Source organism: Ciconia boyciana, chromosome 10 (assembly GCF_034638445.1).
Source record: "Ciconia boyciana chromosome 10, ASM3463844v1, whole genome shotgun sequence".
NCBI lineage: Eukaryota > Metazoa > Chordata > Aves > Ciconiiformes > Ciconiidae > Ciconia > Ciconia boyciana.
In genome coordinates this window covers 4,446,920-4,474,742 of record NC_132943.1, presented here as the reverse complement: position 1 = coordinate 4,474,742, position 27,823 = coordinate 4,446,920, and the positions used below count along the sequence as shown (strand labels likewise).

At 40.5% G+C, this 27,823-nt stretch overlaps 1 long non-coding RNA gene across 1 annotated transcript; it reads left to right on the top strand.

Moving 5' to 3' along the window:
• Nucleotides 1–84: 84 nt before the first annotated feature.
• On the top strand, nucleotides 85–27,477 carry LOC140657633 (uncharacterized). The gene is made up of 7 exons (XR_012044415.1): nucleotides 85–247; nucleotides 6,625–6,813; nucleotides 20,334–20,496; nucleotides 22,026–22,089; nucleotides 22,976–23,097; nucleotides 23,417–23,476; nucleotides 26,955–27,477. It is a non-coding gene; the product is annotated as an uncharacterized lncRNA (long non-coding RNA).
• The last annotated feature ends 346 nt before the right edge of the window (nucleotides 27,478–27,823 follow it).

Genomic DNA, 27,823 nt, shown 5'->3' with positions numbered 1-27,823 from the left:
TGTCCATAAATGATTTTAGTTCAGCTACAGATTAAAAAATGAATTGTAATTGCTGTGCTTTTCTTTAGGTATTGAAGACGATACATAGCCATAAGCTTAGATCTTGGCGAAGCTGCACCTTCACATCTGCCAGCATCGCTTGCTGCACGCAGCCCATGCAAAGGGGCTGCAGAGAGACTCTGCTGGAAGGAAAGGCCATGTCCAGAGACCCCCGTCCCTGCGCTGGGGTGCACGGGGGTTCTGCCAGGTGGGGCAAATGGTGCTGGGAGAGTTGTAGATCAGCATCCACTGTAGGCCTTCAGCTCTGCTATCAAAGCCACTGGGGCGAGGGATGGATACTGGATATTAGTGTTTGTGAGCTGTTCAAATCGAGACTCTTCCAGCTCTAACTCCTGCCACCATCTGTATCGTTATGGAAGGAAGGGATATGCCAAAGCAATAAAAAGACATTGTAATTTTTTATTCCTTCTTCCTATAGCTTCTGAGCATGTGGAAAACTCTTGCAAGAGATGATACGGCGGGGCAATAGCTGTAATGGGGGTTGCAACCATACCAACTGGGTGCACAGACTGAGCAACATAAAGCTCTGTTGGTGATCGCTATTGGCACATATGTGTGCATTCAAAACCAAGAAAATAGGTTGTATATACTGCAACAATATAATTGACCTATTCTTAGATAAATTTCCTAGTAATGGTTCCATGGGCACGTTTTTTTTTCTTACCTTTAACCATTGAACAACCTTCATTGCAAACTATCCTGTTGATGCTGGTGTAAAGAGGATCTGGGTCCTAACAGAGAACATTATTGTTAAAGCTCTTTTTCCTGGAATGGAGAAAATTTACCTTTACTGGCATCCATGTCTTTACTCAAATACAACTCCATTTGAAAATGGTTGGGAAATTGCCAGTGCAAATGCCAAATAAAGACTCCAAGAATTGGCCCTTTATGATGAGTGATTTATGATTTATACTTTAAACTATATAAGCTATGTATTTCTAGTTGGATTTTGAAAAACAAGCCAGGAAAAAGCAACAATAGCTTAGTAAAAAATGTGTACAGTCGTGGAATGCTGGTACAGTCTTTGGTGAAGGATCAAGTAATGATAAGGCTTAACTCTATAGGGATATTAACATTTTTAAAGCAATCAATGTGAAATAAATCTGAGAATGTATGTTTAAATTATGAGAAAATACATCATGAATATGCATTTTGTAGCTAACTGCTCCCTGTTGTTTTGGGCACTTGTCCTGCTTTAGTACGACTTTTGAGGAGGAAAAACCTGACTGGAGCACAAGCTACACTTCAAGTCCTATTTTAGGTGGTTTGTAATCACGGATTTCCCTATTTTTCTTATCATTTTTATTTGATTTGCTTTTTTAAGGGTATTATCCAACTCAGCTTGGCACGGTTCAAGCGCACAACTGCAACCTTTTCCATGACCCAAAAGTCAGTGCCACTCTGTGGGTTGGCAGTTTGCAAATAAAACATATCCTTAATGAAGTGTGGAAGCTCCTGTTCTTTTCCTCCCTCAGGAGACGTGCCTTAATCTCTGGCTCAGAGCCTTGTCAAATGCTGCAGTAAAGAACTGGCAAGCTCAATGCTGCTAATGGATTGAAATCTCCACCAGGTTGTTCATTTCTTGAGGTTTTTATTTTTTTTCTTCTGTCTTTTTTTCCCCTAAATACTGCGGCAACTAAAGCATCGCTCCGGTCCTCAGTCTTCTATAATGATAGGTTAGTGACTTCAGTGACAACTCTACAGTACACGTAAGAGAAATTTAAATTATGCTGCTAAAACGTACCAAGGATTTGGTTGCTTATGTAGGTCAATTATTAAGGGAAAAAATAAGATTAAAACCAGGGGCTGTTCTGCATATTTGAAGTTATTCCTGAAGATATAAAATTCTGATATTTATGCTTATAACTTGTGACAGGTTCTCTAAGTCATAGGCATTTTGTCTCTTCTGTAGTAGAAGTTGAAAATGTTCAGATTTTTTTTTTTTGCCAGAAGGTAATCATAAGCTATAGAATCACATTTGAATTGCTCAAAAATACTAAAATACAGTATTGGAAATTATGACAGTTTCTTGGTTTTTTTCAGGATATGTTTGACTAATATTGAGGTAAGTGTAGCTCTCACTAGTTCTGGCATAAATTAAGAAAACTCTGCAATTTTTTCAAAATTTGGATTTTTTTTTTCTTATTACAGAGATATGCTATATAATCTCAGTTTACCTTTTCTAACAGCCCTGTTTTTTATGTAGCTGAAGAAAGTCACTTAGCAGACTTTGCCTCTCTGCAAAGTCATTTTGAGAGGGGTCCAGAGTGGTCTCAGTCAGGGTGCAAAAAGGTACACACATTTGCAGTGTGGTTTTTAATAACCTGTGTTACAACCTGTTGTTGTCCAGAGCTTGCAAACTTTTACGTCAGGAGGGGAAAAAAAAGAAAGGAAGAAAGGAAAAAAGCAACTATTCAATCACTTGTGCTAGGGGCAGGAATTTGTAGTGTTCCTTTAGTCTCTGTTAACCTGGTTCTGTCAATGTCAATAACTCCGTGACATCCTGGGAGGAGGAAAAACCGTGGGCTGATGGGTAGAAAAAGCAGTTTGGTGCTAAAATGTTATCAAATAATGTATGTGAGTTAGCGCTGTGTATTCTGTGTCATTGTGCTGGAGAGCAAGTTTCATGATTATGCTAATTTGAAACATAGGGACTCCTTGAGAGAAAGTAGGTTACCCTCAGTTCTGCTGGTGGATGGAGGGGAATGAAAAAGAATGTTTTCATACTGCTGCCTTTTTAGATCCATGCTCTAGCACGTTACTGGAGCGAACTTGGTGTGGTTTATCTACCGAGCAGATGGGAAGTCAGGTTCTTCCAGCAATGCTTTTGGCAGATCAAAATGATTGTACGCTGCATCTAAGCTGATGTTCTCCGTAGAGTTCTTGGGCATCTATGAGAATTACTGAAATACTAGAATAACTATTCTTCTCGAAATATTTCCATCAGCAAGGAACTGATATGACCTGTGATGACCTCGTGTCTCGTTATTTCTGCCCCTTAAAGGATTTCATTAAGGAAAGTGTGTGAACAGAGTCCATCCGTGCACCATTGCACGTAGATGGTCTAGAACCTCTGCAGCATCTCAGCAGCTGCCTGTGCTGCAGGTTGCTTAAAAATAGTTTTGAGCTGCCTGCTGAAAGAAGTGGTTGGCAATCTGTAAAGACAATAGTTAGATTTGGGATGGGAAATAGGATATAATATAGGAACTGACCAAGCTGTGAAGTGTTATGTCAGTTCAGTGATTTTCTGGACGGGAGGGTGCGGGGGGTGGGGGGGAGAAGAAGAAAGTAGTGTTTAACTAGTTTTTCTTAGAAGACTGAATTTTATGTTAAACAATTGTGGAATGATTTGAAAGAAGAGTGAAAGGCACCAGAGTCCTAGGGAGGAAAAAGAAATTTGTAGAGGAGCTCGGAGGCTGCAGAGGAGCTGAAGCTCAGAGACAGGAATAGTGGGAGCTATCAGGACTGGGAAGGCATGGGAAAAGGCATGAGTGGAGAGATTAAAACCTAATTTGTTCACGTGTTGCAAGGATGGACTAAAGAAATTAAATTGAACATGAAGTGAGAGGAAAGAACTTAGGGAGCTCCTGGACTTTGGCTGTATTGTTTTGCTGCTGGATTTTGGATGAATGACTTTGGACTTCCAAGCGCAATCTGTGGGCCATGTACCAGTGAAGGGTATCATCACGTAGTTTTTCTTCTCTGCCTGCACAGACCTTGACTAGTGGTAAAGGCCCAAAGTGACTAAGACACGTATTATGTAAGGCTTCCAGTTGTAAATCAATATTTGAAATAAATGGTTTTAACTGTTCATTATGGAAACTTCATTCTGAGAATAATTATCAGTCTAAAAGTGAAAGTGAGATTTAAGTCCTGTGTTGATCTGCAGAGATTTGGCAAGCAGCATACATACTTAATCAGTCACACTGTAGCTTCTGTGCTTAAGATGGAGCTTGCAGCTTGTTTGTTCTGAGAAATACAGTATATTCATTCATTATGTTTATTCAAATTAGGGCATCTGAGGAGTAAAGACAACCTTATTCTGCAAAATTATCTGCAGCGGTTTAAAGAATGTACCTGCCAATATGAAAATCAGTAAATCCAATGGCATGTTTAAAAAAGAGTTCAGCAGCCCAGCTTTATCCCATGTAAAACAACAGAGTTTGCAGCACACGCTCCCATGACTACCTTGTCCACAACAACCGGCATTTGTAACTTTGCATTTCTTCTTTATCTCGATAAACTTCTGTTCTGTGTTTGTTGCTAAATGTGAACTTTCATCGACTGCACTGGAAATTTGGGCTATATCAGAGCTACGCTAGGAAGTACTATGCTAATTGCTGCTAAATTATTTTAGATGTTACTTTTGTTTCTTGAGGAAAAGCAAAGTTTTATTATTATAACTGCTTCTGCAGAGCAATATGCTTGCTTGATGACTTAGAGCTACACACATCTATCTTTCTTACTGAATTTCTTTACCTTTTTATAAAGGTACTTTATGTTTTATAAAGTGTGGTTACTGATTGAGTAGCACATACACTGGCTGTAGGAATAGTTATTGTTTTTCTCTGTTCTTGTATAGGTCCCATTACCAGTTTCTCCTGCACCTCCTCCTTCTCTGAATTAAAAAAATAGAAATAACAATAACAACGTTGCTCTTTCTCTCCCTTCCAAGTAGGTAGGAGAAAATTGCTTGATTAGATTATAGGGTCTGTATATGTGTGTAAAGATTTTATTGTGGGAAATCTATATTGGAGCCAAAACGATTAATGGTAATTAATGTTCCCACGTTTAATAACAAAAGAATTAATAGTGAGCAGCCACTTACCATAAAGTGTTTCCTTGACGTTTCTTGCTAAAAATAAAAATTCTGAGCATGCCACAGATTTTGGGGAAAAAAGAAAAAGAAAGATTAGGTAAAGAAAACATCTCACTGTAATTTAAACCATTCTTTTTCTGACAGCTTTTTATCTCCTGTCTGGAAGAAATAAACATATTAAATTTTTTATTAAAATAGTTAGGCTTTGTGAGAGTATTTTTTTCCCAGTGTAATAATAAATATTTATTTCTGCCAGAAACAAAGAAGTTTGTCTATGAGGCTTTTACTGATGCTTAGCCAAAGGTATGAGTCTCTTAACCTAATAAATACAGCTCTTATGGACTTGCTTTCTCTTCTTCAGTACAAATTTTGATGTATAAGTAACTTTCCTATAGAGACCAGGTCATCCACTAGTATTGATCATGTGCCTTCCTGTCCTCCGAGGCACCGGCACCTTTGATTATTGTTTATGAAGAATGAAGTGCACTACATCAATTAAAGAATAGCTCTGAAATACAGAGTTAAACCACAGCCACAGTAAATTTCCAAATAAATAACAAAGGCTTACAGCAAGATCTTCAGACATACGGGCTGGACACTGGATGTGGCCAGAGAAGGAGTTTAACATGACCTAGTGAGCTCTTGCAAAATCCTCCTTCTGTTGCTTCTGCTATGCCTATCCCCTGTTGTGTTCAATTGGCATTGCTTTAAATATCACCTCCTACCCATCAGCGCAGCGGGGGCAGCGTGTCTGGATGAAATGGTAGGAGACTGGTGTTAGGCACTCAGATCAGAAAGGGGATTGCATGCATTTGGGAAAAAGCTCTTGGCCAAAGTGTCCAGTACAGACTGAAATTCCATCCTTTTGAAGAAAAAAAGTGCATAAAAGAAAAATACTGTCAGATGTCCATGTACTATTAACACAGAATAATTTATACTGAATCCCGCTCTTACTGTTTTGGTAGATCTGTGTGTGCTCTGCCTATGATCTGGATGTGGCTAGGGTTTCTATGTCTGTGCTTCTGGCAAATGTGGTCAGTATTTAACCCAGACTGTATTTTTGTGCTTACCATCTGCTTAATTCTGAATGTCAGATCCACAACTGGCCTGCTAGTTATTTCTATTCAGCTATTTTGAACTGGGCTCGGAGCAGCAGATAGGAAAGGATGTACTGGTTATGCTGAAATGTCAGCTGAGCTGAATCTCCTCCCAAAAGCTAAAACCAAATCTTTCTTTGTGAAAATAAGCAAAGGGGATGATTCTTATACATTTTTATTGCGTTGTCTTCTCCAACCTTGTGCTTTCTTGGCTTTGCTGCAATTAGAAAAAAATGGAAATATAATACTAAAGGCTGAGCTTGTAAGAGTTTCCAATCTGGTTGGAATACCAAGTCAATGGGCACACCACACTAAACCCTTACTAAGTAATTTTCAGTAAGATTCTATGTTTTCAGGTGTGGAAAAACTTCAATATGTGACTTAGCCTGGAAATGTTTAGCTAAAGTGGGCTATTGGATCTCAGTCCTGACCATACCACCTTTTCAGCCTTTCTTACACAGCCAGGCTACTCAGATGCTTGTTTGGATATGTCTGGAGTGTCTAATAAGAAAATAATTGGAAATGTTTTTAATGACTCGCTGCAACTTAGAAATCTGGACGTTACAAAGGAATACTGGGAAAATTGCTTACAGTTATTTCTTGTAAGAGAAATTACTTAACGCTCAAAGTTATTTGTATACTTCACAGGTCTGATTCAGTCTTACAGTTTTGACGTCGCAAACAAATGTCAGCACCTTTACCAACAAATGCACTGAGAAGTGGATTAGACAAGCAAGTGGGCTGGAGAAGGCATCTGCTTCCAGTCTTCTGATGTACCTCGAGGGCCTACGTCTGGAGGTAGAACTGCTGCAGAACGGGAGGAGGATCTCAGAAAGGGTATTTCTTTGGTGCCCATAACTTGGGTTGTATTGGACGGTGATTGGGACAGTCAAGCCTTGAACTCACGGGGGTTTGTCCACCTCTTGGGGCAGCAATTCTGCTGTCTTTGCGATATGAGTACAATCCAGTAGACGTCAGAAGTGTTGTGTGCCTCCAGAATTTCCTCTGCATCAAAAAATGGCCATTTTAAGTTGTTAGGGTTTGGGGAAAAGGTGTGGGAAGGAAGGTTTGCTTTGGCATGATCTGTCTCTTAAGCCACAGTGTGTTTGCAAAGTGTGGCCCCCGATGCAGGAGGCTGAGGTCGAGAAGTGCTGGAGTAGGATTAGAAAGAGTTTTTCATTAGTCTTGTTGAATCGCATGCCTGAGTGGCTCCTTTGAAAAGGGTGCTGCATGTGCTCCACCTTGATGAAAGGTAGCTCTGCTTGCCAGACCAGCGATGGGAGAGTGTAGGTGGAGACCTCTCCCTGTATTCAGCTCATGGACACCCTTTGGGGAAGTTTTTTTTTTTACCTCACCCTCATGTAATACTTCTGCTCAGAAAGGGTCAAGTGAAATATGCAGTATAGGTGAATAAACTTGTATTACACAGAATCTGCATGCTACCCAAAAACAGTTAACCAAACCCTATCTGCCAGAGATTAAAATGTTAAGGTATGGATGATTGTAATCCATTTATTGTTTATGAATTCACAGTCCTCTCGGATGTCCCCAGGTGCCTGATTTTGCTTATGGATCTCTGAACTAGCTGAAGGAAATGTAAAATCAAACGTAGACAGACAGCTCCCTCTTGAATACATATCCACAGAGGCTCTGGAACACTTGTTATGCTAGCAAGGGTGTGGAATAAATGACACTCAAGAATTTTGCTCTAGATCCACCTATTTTGGACAATAGGCTTCGTGTGCAATGTTAAAGCCCCTCCTTGGGGAGCTGCCATCACCATGGTGCAGACAGGTGGATCTGGAGATGCACGGTCTTGCAGAGTGGCAGAGGACCAGCAGATCAATATTTAATGCGAAGGCTGCTGCAGCCCCTCACATGCATAATTTATTCCTGCTTTTGGGTACAGATGGACCTGAATCAAGCCATGCAACCAGACTACAGGGGTATTAGAAGCGGGTCCAAGAGTTCCAGATTGTCCTCACCTTCAAAATGGGGACAATTCAAAAGCCAATATTCAACTGTTTCCCTCCTCCCTCCTTTGCACAACACAGAAAGAAACACTTTGGGGAGGCCTTTGAAATTTGTGTCGAATTACACCGACTTTCTCTCGTTGAGGGCATGTAACATTGTTTGTATTTCAGAACAGAATTAGGGCCCTAGAAAGAATTAAGCATTTCTGAGTTTAATTAAGAGCACTAACAACATACGAGCAAAGTCAGTCTCATAAAAGAGAACTTTCTTGTACAAAATGACACAAGATAAAAGCCCTTTGGGATCAAATAAATAAAAAATAATCTGAAAAACACATTATGGTGAGTAACCTAGCCACCCCACCTCATTTCAGTGAGTGACTATCTCTGCCTGAGAATTTTTTTTCCCTGACAAACGATTAAATACCAGTGATATGATAGCATGCAATGCTGGCATAACAAGGTATGAGCAAGAGGGATTTGCTTTTGACTAGTTAAGAAATAAGCTTACTAATTCACAAATTTATTATAAGATTAGCCTTTAATACCTGATAATCACCTTCGTCAAGGAAAATTTCTTCTCTTCAAAAGGCAAATGAAATTTATAGATGGGTCTTGAGCCAGACTCGTGGGCGGTAGACAACATTCACGAGAGGTCCAGCCTTTCTCTTTGAGCAAGGGAAGGGATAGCTTCTTAACAGACTGGGTAGAGCATGCAGCACAGCATAACAGAGGGGAACAGAAACAAGGCAGGCATGGCAAAATCTCAGATGCCTTAAGATTGTTGATCTCTTTGCAGAAAACAAGTTTGATCTCTATCAGGCTGTCCATTAATTTTGATGGAGGTACTTTTAAGATCTTATGTTTGTGTTTTAGTGAGGCTATTACAGCTAAATACACAAGTAAAAATGTATCCTTATAACATACACAGGCAAGTATTCCCATTTCAAAGGTGATGTTGTCATATAGATATAAGAACATCAGTATTTGCTAGAGTCTTGTTATTATCTACTTTGCAATAGGCCATCTGGACTTCAACTAAGAAAAGGTTCCCAATGTGTTAGGCTCATGCAAACATCTGGTGAAAAAAAGGCCTTTCCGCCCAAGGACTTTTAGCTCAAACTAATAAAAAAGGCAAAGTGTGGGAGAGGAAAAAAGGACAGAGGGGGGGAAAAAAAAAAAAGAAAACTTTCTACAGTCCCACAACATTTTACTAACAGATGGAAGTCTGTCTCCTGACTCGCAGCCTAGTCCCACTGCCAGCATAGGATATTGTGTAATTGTTGAGCACAAGTATATACCCAAGTCACTCATGCAACCTTATTGTGAGCAGGTACGAGAGTAGCGTGAACCTTGCTGTATGCTAGAAATTGCTGTAAAGACAAATACTGATACAAGCGTTTGCTGCATTGCTGTTGTTATCTGTCAGGTTCAAAAGCTATAGGTGGATTACAAGATTTTATGCACGGGTATAGAATTTGGTACAAAATTCTCCTCTCTAGGCACCAGGCAGTCACATCAGTTTGCTTGTTCTTATATTCCTCTGTAGAAATTGGGTGAAACAAGGATCTGAGAATCAGCACTTGCAGAAATGAGGACAACAATATAAACATTGTACCGTGAGATGCAGAATTACTGAAGCTTCATTTCCTATGGGTTTGGGTCCTTTATTTAGTTAGTTCTCCCTCCAGGTACTAACGTCTTCACCTTCTTGCACTACCTCCAGTCACCCCCCATAGAGCCTACAAGACTGTGCCTCAGTTTCCCCTGAGCTGCTGCTTGCACAAGAGACTGGGAGCTCTACACATCCAAGCACGTACCTCTTGGCCAAGGCCAAGCCAGCAGAAATGGTACTGTAGAGCCTCACCTTGCAGCTTTTCCTGCAGCAGAGAGTCCCGCTAACTCCTTTCCATCCCCTACCTGTCTCCAGCTGCCAATGTTTCCAGAACTTACAGGAATTTAATTATCTTCAGGGCTTCTACCTCTCTATTGAATTGGATTGAAATAAGCCAATGAATTTGCAAATGGTTAAGGAAGAAAAGGTCTGGCAGACAGGGCCAACATGTAAGCTTCATTTCTTCAGGAGAGTTGTCCAAAAAAATTGCACTCAGAAAAGTGTGGGATTTTGAAAAGTATAAAAGCATATGAACTGTAACAAAGATTGTCTGGTTATGGAGAGAAAGAGAATAAATAATGGGATTAAGTAGAGAGGAAAGTAAAGGTCAGAGGTCAGTCCCCTCCTTGGATGACATGGAGAAATAGATTAGAATTTTCCATGATTGAGAATATAGCCTTCCCAAAAGGAGGTGGTACTTTCAAAGTCCAAACGTTAGACAAAAGCTTGTTTATTCAATTTATTAAAGAGAACTGAGGCTTAGGGTTCTCATTATTCACTTCCTATGGGTTTTAACATGCTGGAGCAGGACATGCAAGCAGGAGAAAAAGTCTGCCCCGGGACCTTTGGTTCTGCAGCACCCAATGCTGAAGGTCTTTGTGGGGCTGGGACCAGGCTAGGTTCCTCCTGGAGAAGTCACAGGCAAACAGCTCTATAGAAATCCACACGCTTCATTATGCTATAGAAGACAGAGAAGCAAACAGTTTCTCTTGTCTTTTAAGTGGCAATTTCAAGGCTAAATGTGAGTGTTCTTGCACAAAGATACAGGCAAGAGGTCTTTGGAAATCATTCAGTAAAGTTATAGAGCTTCTTGAACTTGTGCCAGGCAAAAATACTAGGACCTGAACCAAAAGGAAATATTTTATAGCTTGAATACTTTTTACCAATCAATTTTTCTCTTTGGAAATGCTTTTTTTCCTCTTGTAGCTTAGATGAAAAAATTAAAGTATGATAATGATGTAGTGGAACAGTCACGTTTGGCCAGGTGATAACTAAGCATTTGAGATATCCTGGTATTGGCTTTCAAGCAAACATGGCTTTGTACATGTGCATTATACCTACAGTTATGAATGTAAGTACATCCTCTTTCTCTCTTTTTGTGCTGTTTGTGCGTGTGTGTGTATATTCGTGATGGCGGCGATATGTTAAATGAATTAGAAGCCCATTCTTCCTAGGCACACAGGGATTACTGGGTTCAAAGACTGACAGTCAAGGTGAGAGCTGATTTCTCAGCATGCTCATTTGAAAACGCTTTAACAGATACTAATAGACGTATCTCAGTTTAAATCTTTATTTTTTCCATACTGGGTGCTTTCAGCCCTCCTCCATGCCTGAGCAGGATTGATGGGGGGGCTGATGCCCATCACCTCCCACTCTCAGACTGGGAGCTACAGCTCCACGACAATTTTCTTCCAGCCCACAGGTTGCAACAAGTAGTCAGTCACACCAGCCCTCTCTGCGATTGTACCTGCGTTATTTAGTAGCCAATGGACATAACTCTGTCCCTTTTTTCAACGCAGCTTCAGTGACTCTGTATTCAGGGCCAATTCATTCACCTCTCTGCAAGTTGTGTAGGGTGAGAGGAGGCAGGGATTTTCCATGCCTGTTCACTGACCGGCTCTCAGCACGCTTCCACTTCAGGATTTTAGGGACTTGTATGAACCTGGCTGATTCTTAGGCATTTGTGTGTAAAAAATATGAGTATTCCTCGCAGAGAGGCAGATGTGCCTGTAGAGTGATGTGGTGCATCAAAGCAGATGGGCTGCATTGTGCAGAGGGCTACCGTCACCGAATCGGTAGTTCAAAATCAGTCCGTGTCATATGACAGCATTAATATGTAAAAACAGCTAGATGAGGAATACAGCACATAAAACTGCAAGGCATGCTGTTTCTAAGCCCCGTGTTTACAAAACGGGCCGTATACTTTGACAATGGAGCTCATTTTCTTTTTAATAATTCTGATAGCAATTCCTAATAATTAGTTGATCAAATTTAGATTTTCATTTCATCTTTTCAAAGCTATACTATTACAAATGGTCGAGGAACTTTGCCCTTAAAAAATGGTGATAATATCCCGACGACCTGGGACTGCTGTTGGAGAAAAGATTTTGCCTGAAAGGGTTTCAGGAAGTTACAAAACTCCTTTACATGGCCTGTTGGATCTGCGTATGATTTCCAACATTACACAAAACAAATACCAGGAGACTGGTGTGGTTTATACAAGAGTTTATAGAGAAAAAAATCCACCCACCAGCTCCCTTGCTGAGGATTACAACCAGGTCTCTGCTGCCAAGTTCTCTGTTTAGGTAAAGCATGAGAAAATCTGCCATTTTTTTAGAGTCACAAAAGGGGTGCTACAAGGGGGGCAGTGAGAAGCTGACAGCTCTCACTGCTTAAAAGGCAGCTGTTCCTTCTCAGGTACTATTATTAATAAACCCTAAGGTAATGTTTGCTCTGAAATATGTCTAATTGAAATAATTTACCCTAACCCTTAGAGAATTATGAAACTGTTTTCATCATGTTCACACACAGCAAAATAATTATGAGATGCCATATGGAAAAGACATCATGTGGTATATGTATTTCTGAATGTATACTTTTTGAAATGGTTCCCACAGATAAATCATATAGCTAATTTACAAAGAGGAGGTGGATAGTAGTTCTTAAGTACGCAGTTTAAGTTTAAAATGGTTTCAGGCTGGGTAAATTTACAGTGGTGATGACACGCAGTAATTGCACTGATCACAGGACGTATATCACGGAAGATGTCGATAACACCATTAAGTTGCACTGCACAAAATGGAGCAGGGAAATTCTGCTGGTGCCTCTCCGCTATTGCCACCCCTCAAAGCCTCCGTGGGACCTGTGAGGCCCTGAGCTCGATTTGCAGCTGAAGTGTACCCAACGGAAACGCTGGAGGTGCCCCCCCATCATCAGGGAGTCTCTGAGATGTTTCTGGTTTGCACCTGGAAAGCTCTGAGCTGACACCTAAGCAAAGGGACTACTCTCCCCCCATAAATTTATTTTGAGAAAAGCCCACGAGAGAAAATTTCTGATGTTGCTGTTCCCCACTGTCCGTGTCTTGAAGGTTTTCCAAAAGGTTTTATTCCTAATCTCATCTGTAGTCACCAGCATTATCATGTATATGTATGATATATCTCTCTATTTTTATGCACGTAGGTTTTGCTACATACGGTAGCAGGAGAGTTCTGTAGGGCATTTCCTGGTCTTTTTCCAGGAATAACTGGGTAGATGATGAGACATCTGAGGTTCTCTTCCTGATAGTTAAGAAGTTTTGAAGGTGCTTTTTGAATAAGGAACTCTTATTAACATTTCTAGAAATCTGGCTGGAGATCAGGCTTTCTTGTCAGACTTCTGGTAGTTCTTGTTTCCAGATGGATGGAAGAAAAATAAGAGAATAGCTTATTACACCCTTTCTGTTTCATGTCCGATTTGAAACCAGCAAGTGAAGAAGACAGAAAGGAATCTCATTCTGTCCAGTCCATTCCCTTTTTTTCTAAGGACTCTTCAAAAAAAGGCTTATCTCTTATTTGAGCAGTTCAGGTTAGCCTGTATTTTGTCTGAATTAGCTCACCAGTCACTTTTGCAATTATTTTGACGATGATTGGTGAAATATTTGCAAGATCTGGGATGCACAAACTAATTCACCCCCAGCCCTCTATTTTGCAAGAATTATAGCCATGCACTGCAGCTGCCTTGTTTATCCCCCAGTAATGACATCATTACCCTGCATTACCACTCTAGGTAGTGTATTTGTCAACAGCCAGTAACTGATGAGTACAAGGAAAATATTTACCCAACTTCTGTGCTGTGGCATTACCCCAGTAATGCCATTTCAGGAAGATCACACTGCATTTCTGAGATTCGTGCTACTGAAACCGAAAAAGCTTTGGCATTTCTGTGCGCGTAACAGCAGTCCTCAAATAACTACCTTTTAGAGACAGTAATTACAGTAATTCTGGTTTTAAAGGAAAAATTAAAAAAGAAGGAAAAAAGTGATATTCCCCACAAATATCTAAAGGTGGGAGTTTTCCAATAGCCTCACTGTGTGCAGAGTGCTAGGGACATCCGTATTTGACGACTCCCTAATCTTCCCAGGAGGAACCACATATGCTAATATTTACTCCCTCTGTCTGTACAGATACAATATCTGAATGCTGCTGATGCATTAACGTGCAAGTATTTAAACTGAGCTTTTCTGTGATGTATCATCCCTGGGAAGTGCCGGCACTGGAGAGGTAGCTTTGCGTCTTCCTCCTCTCTGTCATTTCTGCTTTTGGATGAGAAATGTGATGATCTTCCTCTGTTTCTAATGTTGCACAGACGAAAAGGCACGTTCCCCTTTTAGCAACTTCCAGTCATTTGTTTTTATGCTCACTGAAGGTGTATTGCATTTTGTGCTATAGAAGTGCCCTAAACCAAAAGTCACTTTTTTTCCCCCGCAAGTTACAGTAGATTATTATTTCACTACAGTATCCAAAAGCATGAAATAGAGATTTATGATACTCTTGTGTTTTCCACTTCAGTTCATGTAATGTAGGGAAGGTAAAGTGTCTCTGGCTGCACAGTATCCCTTTTTCTTTTTTCTCTTTAGAGCAGTGTGTGCTGCTTGATTAGAGGATAGTGAGAAGGTCACTGACCAACCTTTATCTTCCACACAGTTTCCCACAGCATGTATTCCTCCTAGGGAACATTTTCTCAGCTCAGGTTATTTCCAGAAATGTTCTCAAACCATAAGAACAGTCCTTGCAGTAAAACATTTCATTCCCACTTTTTATCCTTTATCTAGCAGCGCAGTGTTGACAGCATTTATGTTTCTTCTATTGACTGGGCCAAGAACAACAGGATTAATGAGGTTGTCTCTTCATGAGTGCATTATATTTTTTCCTCTGACCTTTCAAACATGGGAATCTTCTGTTTGCAATATTTCTTAAGGAAGGAAAACCCCTTCTTGCTGAAGCTTATTTTGACGGGGGCCATCTAGGTGGGAGCCTGGGTTCCCGTGCACCTCCGGGCGCCCCGTGCAAGGGAGGCTGGCATGCGGGGGTCCTCCGCGCCTCTCTCTGACGTACGGGCTGAAAGGAAACTGTGAAAAAGCAAAGGAGGGAATATCTGTGTTTCCTCATTTTTTGAAGAATTGACTGGGGGCTGTGGGATATTTTAAGGACATTCTCAAGCTATGAAATTCTGATTGTAAATCTTACACGGCTGCCTACAGACTATCGTACTGCAGGAACTGCTCAGGAGAAGGGTGGACACTACTCTGCTTTTCTTTTTTTTTTTTTTTTTTTTTCCCCTCTTCCCCAGAGGATTGCATATGTTTAGGCTGGATAAGTAGGGGAAGGAGGAGTTGCTGGAATTGCAGCCTTCCACAGAACACACTTGCACTTTATCTTTCCTATTCTTGATTATATTTGACACGGGGTAACTGGAACACAATCAAGATAGGCTCATTTCTAAGTGCAGCAGGACAGGGAACGTGAAGAATTTTCCCAAGGATGGGAGCACAAATATCTTTAAACACAACAAATAACTTTGCACGTATGACATCTTTTAGCCAACCCCCTCAAAATATATCAATTAGATAAGCTAAACATAATTAAATTTTTGCATAAGATCATTAAGGGTGACTTATTCCCATTTTTCATCTGGGGAAACAGAGGGACAGAGAGCTGGAAAAACTCCCACTAGCCCAAAAGCTATCTACATAGGCAGGTCTCTAAGTTATTAATTTCCCCTCTAAGTTATTTATTTCCCCTCTTGGTGGGGAAAGAAGCACCAAAAAATTGTGCATTCACATCTTGCATCTCACGGGGCAGTAAACCCCTTTATGGAGGAAAAGAGACTTTAGTGTCAGAGAGACTTTAGCCATTTGACCTGCTCTTTCCAGCCCATGGTAAATGGGGGAGAAATCTGCCTGATATTTTGGGAGAGGGAGAAGTAGAAGAGGTGATATACATATGACCACAGAGGTATATATAAATATCTATAGCCCTAAACATAATTTTTAAATAACTATAAAAAGAAGTGGAAACAAGAAGGCTTGCAACACTTGTAGAATATGTTTTCCATAGGTGCGTAGTTCAGCTGCACATAAGAAATTCCTTTGCTGCGTAGGAAAAACAGCTCTTACCTGCTGACTTGAGGGGAAAATACAGCATCCAGGGGACTGTCTTGCCGAGCACTCCAGTGCTGGCTTTACTTCACGTCCACGGTGCAGAGGGCCAGGACGCTGGGCTGAGCTCTGGGCAGTGATCCAGGAGGGCCAGAGCTCAAACACTGGGCTTAGGCTTTAAGCAAGCTCGAGACCTCTGTGTGTGCATTCAAGTAATTCTGGGACTGTGAGAGTGAGCTGAACTAGACATGTGGACATAGCCAAATTCATCCATGTGAGCCCTAGGAAGAGAACAGAAACAAATATTCCTGGCTCCTTGCTTTAACGATTTAAATAATCCCACGTATTAGCTCTGGAAACAGGACAGGCTGCTTTTACAGTGTTTTAAGTTGAAAAAGTCATCAGAGAAGCTAAGACATTTCTGAGCAACTCTTCAGGGTAATATTTTGTGAGATTTTGAAATATTTTGTCCTGAAAAGAGTAATACTTATATAGTAAAGAAGGTAATTCAACTGTGTACTCTCCTCAGGTGCTGGCAATGGTCACTACTTGCAAGTACCAGGAGACAGTTTCTAAGTGTTAAGCATGAGCGCATTACAGGTCTTAAATTTGGGTTTCCTGGGTTTCAGAACTTTGGGTGTTGTTACTTGAACTCTTATTTTTTCCTTTTAGGATTTTTATTGTAGCTGAACTTAAACAACCAGAGACAGCACTTAACGAGTCCATACCTGTATTTGTCAGCATTTAGGGCAGTTAAACACAACTATGATGGAGAAATTATTGTATTCTAGTTTTCTCTTATAATAATGCATGCAGAGGCCTAATTCTGCTGAGTTTTACTGTTGTTTAGCTAGAATAACTTGGGTGAAGCTGAAGAACCTACAGTTTGCTTTCTGTTCCTTTAAGCAATCGAGCTCGCTGTCATACACTAGTAAAATATTCTCATAAAGCCCTAAGTGAAAATAATTTTTGGGTTGTAACCCTCAAGACTTTAAGATTTTAAAATCCTGACACTTCAGGATTAAAAAAAACCACAGCCAACACGTATCTATCAGTGAACGGTGAATACATGTTTGTGTAGTTTGCCTTATTTGCATTTGTTGGTAATTAATTAAAAAACATGAGTTTAATTAAACTTGGAGTTAGGGGATTCATTAAAATAAAAACAAAAAGCATTTAAGTTAAAAATGTAAAATAACGTGTTCAATTGAGTTAGCTGGTGCAGCTTAAGGATTTGCAGAGAAATGCCGGCAGTAATAAAACTTCAGGGACTATCACACTGCACACAGTTAGAGAAGAGTTACTGAGGGAGGAGAGTGGTGTATGTCTTTGTCAGCAGCTAAACTCCACTTTGTAGGTACTTGAATTGAAATAATAACACTTGCCCTCAGTTTCTTTCTGGTCTGAGTCTGTGGCTATGAAAAAATGACATCCATTCAAGTCCAAATGAAAGGATTACAGCATAACTGAAGGTGAGGTTTTTAAAATAAGGGACAGAGAGGAAAAAAAAAGATTAAAAAGCTTAAAGGGAAGAGATATGACTCATGTAAAACTCAAGACTAAATTATACTTACCTGTTTATATTATCATGAAAAGTTCTTTCTCTTTTAGGTCTCTCTCAGTCACAACTCACTGTCTCTAGCATTTTTAAATTTTTTTTGTTTGTTTTTTTTTATTATTATTATTATTTTTCCTTTGAGAAGAGTGGAAGGGGGTTTCTTTTTAAGAAAAGCTATGTTATTAGGATGTTGAAAGTAATAATAGAAAAAAGAAATCCCTATTGATAATTAAGCCTGATGTTTATTAACATTTTTCCGTAGCCTGCTCTCTTTGATTCTGCCCCTTAGGCAGGACTGGACTTGTCCCACCAGCAGAAGAGAACCAACAGCAGAAATCTTGAAGTTTTTGTAGTCTGTGTCATAAAAATTGTCACTGAGATATTTCTGTTTGTGCAGTGGAATAGAAGTGAAACCTTTCCACCTTCTCAGATTGAAGGGGTTTAATGAAGATCTCCCCCAAAGTATTTAATTTGGGGAGGAAACAATTATAATAAAGGAATATAATACTCACTAAAAAAATTCCTAGTTGTATTCATCAGACTCATTTTCCTATGAAATTAATATAAAACATCTCAGTAATGAATACGAAATGCATAGAAGAAATGTTATAGTACTTTGCCTAGAGGTGTGTTTTGATGGTAGCTTAACACCTGTGTGCAGGATGTTGATGGACAACTTGGTCATGTGCAAAGGATCAGATTTAAAAAAAAAAAAAAAAAAAATCAGCAAAGACCTATGTTGCATCTTTGAGACGAGAAACCATCTGTGGGTGCCCGTTTCCTGCACCGCTGGGCAGGAGGACCCCACGTTAGCAAAACACCTGCGCCAGCCGCGGTGCTGGGGAAGGTGGCCCTCGCACAGGGAGCAGAAGCTCCACAGCTGAAGCCTTTCAGAGGCGACACCTTTAGACCCCTCAACCTTATGGGATAACTGAGTCGTACATAAATAGTCTTTAAAGGGAGCATTGTCTGCTTTAAAAAAAAAAAAAAAGGAAAACGAAGTGGGGTTTTGTGTGTGGGTAAAGTAAATATGGTTAGAAATACATGACTTGTTAAGAGCTTTTTGAGGACCCCACACTCACAAAATCTTTTAGGTCATGTGTTTGCTTTCCGAAACATTTGGTAAGTAATAAGTGCCAAGGGACTATATGCACTCCATCTGGAATTAGCAGATTCCTCTTTGTTCAATTGTTCCTAAATTTGGAACCAGCCGACTTGCTTAAAAGTATTTTGATTTTCTTTTAAATAAATATGGGAAATAAACATAGCCCAGGACCTTCAGAGAGGTACATTATTAGTATTCTCCCTGCCTCCATGAGCCGCGCAAGCCTTAAAGGAGCATTTGCCAATTTTGATGTTTGCTGTTGGTTTATGGTAACAATTTGTTTGGAGTGGCCCATCATTTTTGTTTCCTTTTTATAAATAGTATCAAAGAAATCAGAGATGGAAAAAGAACTATTAGGTCATTGAATCCACTCCACTGCCAATGCAGTCTTGTTCCCTACAGTGTATTTTTTCCATTTCTTTGTCCAGGTTAAACTTGGAATTAAGTTTAAGAGCCTGTAGGTCTGATGAGAGGTACAAGAGCAAGTGGAGATTTTAGTCTTTTCTTCTTTCCCTACTAGACAAATATCTCATTTTCATCTCTGCCTTCCCTACACAAGGAAATGGCATGTCAAAAGATCAAGTAGATGCTTCCTCTTTGCAGGTGTTGTAGATTACTACCTCATCCCCGTAAAAATTTAATTTTTGCTTGGGGAAAGCAAAAAAGGAAGAGAAAAGCAGCACTTCTCTTATCTTCCCTGATGTCCAATAACACCAAAGAGTGAGAGCCTGAGACCAAGCCACCTGCTTGTCCAGTAGGCTTATGAAAAGAGATTCTTTTTCCTTGAAGACCTTTAAAAACGTTTTTAGAGAAAGCTTCTTTTAAAACAAAAAAAACCCCTTTACAAATAAATTCAAGCAAACACTTCAAAGAATTGATAAAGCATGCTGGAATCACCCAAAACTGCACCAAATTTGTGATATGGAATTCAGCTGGAGGACTATTTGACACTGAAAATGTTTTCAATGAAAAGCTTGCAAATCAAAGCTCAGAAAGGTTGTCCAATGTTGTTACACTTGGCATATGAAGAATTATTAAGAGGTGCAGATCTGTAGATTTGGGATCATAGCCTAAGATATTCAGCCTGTATGTGTTGGTCTGCTTCCATGGATTCGAATGGAACGATGCCTATTTACAATAGCTGGGGATGGATGATCCCCCTCTCCGTCGACTGCAGAGGAAGCTTAGGGAGACTCGCTTTCCTAAGCCAGAGCTGGCCTTTGTGAACTGTGTCTTACGATGCATTACAGAGCAGGATCAAGGTCTTTATCTAGTTCACGGTTGCTCAGAATTTTGTTTCATCCAACGTTTGTTCAAAATATAAGCAAACGTTTTATTTCTGCTTCAAGCTTTCCTAAGAGTGGAAGTAGTGCAGCACAAGCAGATACATATTTTCTGCATGGCTACAAGGTCTTTTTATTTGGTCTAGATACACATCTGTAACTATTTTACCGACTCATGTATTCATATATACTGTAAATCAAAGGAGCTTAAATTTTCGCTTCTTGCATTGAGTTGCAATCATTCTGTTTTGCAGGTTGCTTCCTGTGCACTGCGTTTCAGCAGCCTAAGGGCTTCTCTAAATCATTATTCTCATCTTTCCCAGCAAGAAGGAACCAAAACTATAGTCAAATATTAGCATAGGCTAGGCAAAACAATCATAATCTCTTCTACCTCTTTTCCTATTCCAGTCAACCCCTGTTCTGAGGATCAAACCTGTATTTCCTCTGTGTGCTTGAAGAAGCTATATTAGCGTGATTAAATATCAGCATCACTCAGCTGGATCTGTCGAAGATACCAATGTTTGGGCTTGGCCCATGGCAGTACTGATTCGTCCTTTTTAAATCTAAGCCTGTGAGTATGAGTTCAGACGTTGCATCAAAGCTTCACGGAGACTAAGTTGTGTGCACACACCTTGGATTAGGACACTTCAATTCTTAAAGCAAATGAGCTCTCAGCTTTAAGGAATATAGTACCATGGACTACTGGTTGTAACTAATGTATGTAATTACACATATAATACATATGTATATTTATATTAGGAAATATTTAGTAGAATCTTGTGATTTGAAAGGATAGTAATTTGTTTTCTTCAGTACCTGCAACCTGAGTAAATATATCTGCTAAGAAAAGTGATGATAATTATGATAATTTTCTGAAAATGTGTCCCCATCAAGGATTTTTTTGATGGCAAGAAAAGAAGAAATATTCACTTTTGTTCCCATATAAATTAATTAAAATCTTGCCATTAACATCTATGGGAGGACAGAACCCCAAATTGTTATATAAATGAGAGACCAGTGGTTTCTTTTTGTTTCTGGTTATTATTTATAAATTCTGAACAAGCAACTTTGTTATGAGACTAAGCTTACTATTTGCAACTTGTAAATCTTTTTGACAATGTATATGTTCATACTTCGCATTTTATAGCCTCCTTTTAGGAGACTGCAGGAGTTTCTGTCATTTCATTTATAAAAATTACTAATAGGTGGGCAAAGTCTTAGCAAAAGATGATGAAACACAGAGAGCAAACAGAAATATTGCATGGTAGGCAAAGCAAATCTAACTTTTAAAACAAAGGAAAAGGTTATCAAGTTTCACTCCCACGAACTGTGGTTTCTTTTAACGGGCTTGAAGGCAAGCCATTTTGGCAGGTCAGGTTATTGCATTGTGCTATAGTTAGAGCTACTGACTGGTTCTGTGCTGTTGTTTGTTGAGATGACTAAGTTGTCATTTTTAATTAGCTTTATGCTCTTCTCAAAGGCTAATTACTTTACTTTTTATCAAGATTACTTGATTGGTAATGACAAGGGTGCCATGGTTACATATTTTTAGAGAATTCCCCAACCTGCACAATTATATGATTTTTTTGTTCCCCTTGGATTCTTTGTGCAGTAAAGCCTTCAGTAAAAATAATGGTTAAGAAAAATACATATTTACTATTGATATCGGCAGAAGAAAGTATCTCTTGATCTTTTGTTGGCAGGAAGGCTATTGCTAATGTATTTAGTCAGTGTAAAAAAACGTTACACATGGCTTACCTCCCTGTTGGTGACACTAGTGCTGCTCTATTACCTCGGCTGAAGTTACTTCAGGCAAACTGAATTTGAGACAGGAAATCTTTCTTTTTTCCTCTTATTTGTCTGTAGTTCTGCATCTTCCCCAGTCATCATGGAAATCTGGCCTGACTTAACTGCATACTTATTTCAAAGTGTAGAAATGTACACAATGAGATACTGACTTTCAGAGAGCATTTACCACCCTGTTTACCAGGATTTGGTTGAAGAGCCCTTGAGATAAATATGAGAGGTGCAGTCACAGGTGAAATCTGTCTTTTCTTTAGCCACCTACAGATTACTATAATCTATTCTTGTTTGAAACAGCAGCAGCCCAAAAGGTGAAGCTCCTGTGAAGACACCCTCGAGGAGGGAGGCAGCGATGGGGGACGTAAGTACTCCTCTGACATTTTTTTAGAAATAGAGTTATACCCAGAGAATGGCTACTTTACTCCTGTTCTGCAACACACAAATACACGTCAGATGTGTGGTAAACCAAATTCTCTCAGGAGCTTGTCCTGAAAGAGGAAAAGACACAATGATTTAGAGTCTACATCTGCAGCTCTTGCAGCTGCTTCAGTCCCTGCTGCTGGAGGAGAATTCCCTGCATCAACAGCCTCTTGACGCAGGGGCTTAGAGCAGTTTCCGAAGCAAAAGCCCAAGGGAACCTAATGCTGTTTCCAACCTGTTGGAAAGGCGAGGAGGGGACAGCCACAATGCAGCTTGAAGGAAAGCAGTTGCTCCTGCCATCAGATGCTTCATCTTGCGTCACCTCTTCTGCCACTTTGCAAGTGGAAGAGGACTCCCTGATGACTGCGACTCTTGTCCCATTCTCCAAAATCTATTGAGAGCAGGATTAGACTAGGTAGCTTCCTAAACCGAAGGGAAGGTCAGCATGGTAGGGCGCTGGCATGGCACACCTTTGTACTCAAGCTCGCAGGAGGAGCTGCTGAAGGGTGTGCTTGGCTGTGGAGGCCTGCTGGAATGCCTTCAGTCACAGGAAACACGTGTGGGACATCTCTGTAACAAGGCAGATAACGAAGTGAGGATGTTCTGGAGTGAAGGTTTGCACAACCCCTGTGTTTTGACGTTATTCTTCTCAGCGATAGACGGGGAATATAGCAGCTCCATCTACCGTAGCAGTGCAGTGTGATTCCTTGCAGTCTACGTGTAAAAAACCACCTTCTTAGTAAACATCTCATATCCTTAATGAGCTAGTAACACATCTATGACTTCAGTAATTACAATAATTTTTTATTGCTTTTTACTTATGTTAGCACCGAAGAGCAAGAAGAGAGACAAGTAAGGTAGGCTGGCAACTACTGGGACTCTGGCAAACAGGCGTTCAGCCCCCTGCTTCCTCTGCTGCAAGGAAAATAGACAGGACTGGATCCTAAAGGTATTAAATGTCTAAATCCTATGGAATTCAATGTAAATAAGTGGCTAAATACTGTGAGGATCTGGACTTAATCTCTCTATACCTTAGCTCTTCATCTGTCCTATAAGTATAATAATTCTTCTCTACTCACAATAAAGTATAATAATAAACATGCTAAGGAAAAAATGGTGCTCAGCTACTGTTATCTCTGAATGTAAAAAAAGCCTAAGCAAGATACTATGGTTATTTCTTTTTTATGAGTCATGATTATGTAGTAGTTTTCAATTCTAGAGAGCGGTGTTTACCCGCTTGTTGATTAATTGATGGTTGTATTCCCCAGCTGTAATTGGGGCACAGTTTCCTCTCCAGAAGTTCACTAACAGCAAGGATCAATGAGAAGGTAAGGATGCAGCTCAGCTTTTAGAAATCAGACTAAAAGTGTTCTTTTCTCAATGCAAAAGTGAGCCTTTTTCACTTTCAGGCTAACTTGCAGCATCTCGGCTTTCTATGTGGAGCCTTGCTTCCAGTATAAATAAATGATCCCACATTCCGTCATGATAACATATGCTCATGCAGAGCTCAAAATTAGAAGGAATATGAAGTGTTCTATTAATTGCATGAATGTTGATTGTTAAAATCATGTGCTAATTGGTAATATCTGTGTGCAGTAGGTTCCCGCAATATGTGTTAGATTACATTAACTGTGCTTGTGACTCAGATATCAGGCATTACGCGTTTTATAGAAGGATTTTTTTAAAACTGTGTAATTAAGTTCTATAGATTATCAGTGTAGAAAAATTAGTAGAAGACTGTGTAAAGGGCATGTGAAGTTAGAGGCATGAGGAATACTGAACTCTAAAGATGCATCTGCTCCTCTTTCTCATGGTGTGCTTTCCCTCATACTCTCCAAAGTAATTCTCACTATGTTTGTCTTGAGGTAATTCCCAGGGAATCAAGTACGAGCTCTTTCTCACTGCCATAGTGATTACAACATACATTTGAAAGTTACCATCTTTCTTGACCGGACTTTCTCACTTTTCAGTCTTTTCCGGTGCATCCCCCAGGCTTTGATCCAAGAAGCATTCAGGTACATTACAGATAAATTAGATTATCGCTGTACTCACCTATCAGTGGGGAAGTTGAGCATACTTAGCAACATGACTCTCCTATACCAGATGTGCTTCCTCTCTGTTCCTAATCCCTGGGGAAAATTTCATATGGATCTGTTTTGTTCATTGATGTTTTAATTTTATTGAGTGCCATGAGTGTTTATTAAAATAGGCAAGGTAGAAGGAACTAAAGCTTGAAGCTAAATATGGTAAGTTATGAGTCTTTTTAGGAAGCGTAATGGTTATTTCGCACTCTCTGTGTGGCTTAATGCAGCTTCGCTGTGACGAGGGAGCTGGAGATGAGCCTGACACAAAAGCACGGGGATGCACCCTGTAATACCCAATACCTATAATATTCTGTGGTCATCCTCGTTCCAGCAAAAAATTTATTCATGCATTCACATTTATGCACAAGGAACACATTGGCCTTTGCTGCAATGCCTATGCTGAGTGTACCCAAGCTGGTCCTGGCACTGCAGCTGCCTGCACAGCGCATCCTCCTCCTCCTCCTCCTCAGCTATTGCAGCAAATGTAATCAGCACTGGTGACTGCTGAAGTAAGCTTTTCCCAGTTCCCGCTGGACCAAGCCCCAGCTTGAGCTCTTTTTTTGTATGTTGGTGGGGTGGAATGTGTTTCTTGAGTTAGGCACGAGGGCTGGGCTCCTAACTCACGCAGATCTTCCTTAGCAAACTTCCACAGTGGTTTCTGCTGAAGATTACCTGGCAAACAAGCTGAGTTGGAGAGACTCTTAGAAATCAACGATAACCACTCCCTTAACAAACCATCTTCTATCTAAACTTATGAAAAAAAGAAAAAATTCCAGCATGAATCCACTCGTATTTTGTGTGGGTTAGGCAGATTTTGAGGCCAGCTCTGTAACATGCACGGATATCGTGTGCCTGCCCACTGCAGAGTACGCAGGTGGGAAGGGGTGAGAACAGACCGCCTGAGCATCCTGTGGTGCGTGAGCCAGCAGATGCTTTTTGGTGGATGCTGACTTTAAATCGTATATCAGTTCTTTGAATTAGCACTTTTCCTGCAATTATTATATTTTGAGGGACTAACGTAATTGAGGGAGGGTCAAAACTAGTGGCACTTACCCTGGCAAAGGTGTTGCTGGAGCCCTTCCCTGGTTAATACCTACTGTTACTTTGGGAGTCATTCCCTCAACTCATGCAAGTTTATGTATTCTCCCAGAGGAAGGCTGAAAATAGCAATGATTAAAAAAAATGATTCAGAGAAAGACCAGACAGATTTTTGTGTTGTTAAAAAAAAAAAAAAAAGTTTAAATACTTTAAATATTTCATGGGTTGCATTGAGAAAAATATTTAGAATGAAACTTCTAACTAGCATAAATTTAATTTATTTTACAGTGGACCAACTTGGTGATGATGCAATGAATTAAAATAGGTTGTCTGAGAGGAAAAATGGATGCAGTTTTGGTAAAGAGAGCATTTCCAGAAGTGTTAGAAGTCCTGCGTCTTATCAGGGCTATTACTCTAATATCTGTTGATTTACTGATCTTGAAACAAGCAAACCTCATGGGTTCAAGAGCTTAATGTTAAGGCACACTTCATCAGTTGTCCTGAGAAATGCAACAGATCTACGAGGAAATCGGTTTTAGCCCCCATCTGAAATGTTGACACTGAATGAAACAGAGCATGAACTATATTCACAGTTTTAATTAAAAGAAAAACTGACAAATTACTAACATTCTAGTGTTCAGAAGATGGTTATCTGTTATAGAAATATTTTTTCTAATGTACATGCTCTCATACATGAAATAGTTTCTAGATTTATTTTATTATAATTGTAAACTATGGCACAAATACTTCATCTTACCTACTTAAATAATGTTTTCCAATTTCTTAGCAGCCCTTCCTCCTTACCCCCCCCAAACTCTGACTCACAAAGTGATGCATTAAAACGGATGAACAAATTTAGCAGATGAGATGACCACTGGAAATACGTGGAAAAACTAACAATTAAAAAAAATTAACCAGAAGGAAATTGTTTACTAATTTTTAAGATACAAAGGTTAATCTAAAATGACTACCAGCCTTCGAAAGGTTAACTGTCAAATTAAATAACAGGGACATACAGTGGTCACTGGCTACCTGGGGGAATAAGCTGTTAAATTACTTACTTTGATTCACATAATTTACAAAGAGATTAGCTCCTCATGTCTCTGTGCAAACTTTGTATATTCCAGGGAAGGTTTTGTTCCCCCCGTGCCCATGAGGGCCCAGCCACTGGTGGGAGCATCTAGGGTAAACGGTGTTTGTTTCTGAGGAGGAAAAAGTAAATTGGGGAACAGGGCAAGTTGTTACACTATGGGGAATAATAAAAATCAGGTTGCTCTGATTTCCTCCAAACAGCTAAATATCTACAGGTCATTCTGTCCTGCGAGTGGCGAGCTTGCAGGCGTGGGTCCCTGCTCTCGACCAAAGGCACCGGGACAGAAGGAGTGGGAAGGGGGTGAGGGACAGGGCAGCTGCAGTGGGGTTTCCCCACGCAGGGCTCGGGCTCGTGCCAGAGTCACGGAGTTGATCGTGTCGGCAAGGGGCAGACGAGAAGCGCTGAGAGCTATTTGCTGGGCAGGGCCCTGCGGCGCGGGGCTCTGCTTTGTGCAGAAGCAGGAGAGGTCTGGTGCACCCAGGACCGAAGAACGTCACTAATTTTAACGAAGCCAAAGGGAATCCAGGACAATGCTGGATACGTTATTGTGGACTGTTCTTTTCCCGTTATTCTTTGTTCCATTGTTTCAAGCTCACAGGAGTTGGCAGCCTGGGAGAAGATGTCACCACATAGCTTGCTGTCCTCGAGAGCCACTCCGGAGGACGGCTGAGGTCCGTGGAGAGGCTGTGGTGGCCCCAAACAGTCTGATGGCTGATCTAAAATCATGCAGTAACTTCGGTGAGGACGGCAGACTTCTACTGATAGCAAGTACGAGGGGCTGCTGCCAGTTGGCTCGTTGACGCTTCGAGCGCGCCGGTGGTGGGAGAAGCGCAGATGTCTGACAGCAGAAACAACATCTTCCCAGCGCCGTCTGCACGAGGCGCGGTTCTCGCCAGATCTCGGGGCTGCGTCTTCCGTAGGTGCCCCAGCAAAAGTCTCTGAAACCAGTGCAGCTACACCAGTGCCTGCAGGGCCAGAACTGGTCCCAAGGGTCACTTCTCGCTCTTGCTATTCACGGGCTACGTGTGCAGTCCCCAGCATGAGCGTCAGGGTAGGCTGGAGGCTGCTTGTGCCTGACCGTGCAGTGCGTTTTCTCAGGCCATTTTAAAATGATTTTTTGCTACCTATCAGGCCACTGGACTGGCAGAAATTATTTCTCCCCTCCCTTCAAGAGCAATGGTTTCCTGCTGTTAATCCAAACCATAATAAAACCTTAAATATATACTGTGAAAAATGTTATGCCTACTTAAGCAAGATAGTTGCCTGTAATAGTGCGCCATAAAGCAATCTGAAATGTTTATTGTCTGCTCCCCAACTGCAGTTTTATTTCTTTTTAGCAGTTTTTGTGTCTACAGAATTTTCTTCACGTTGAAAGTTTCAAAAGAAGCTTTTCCCTTTCCCTGCATACACAGTGATTATTTGCAGAGCAGATCCTGCTGCCAGTGCAGATATGTACAAGC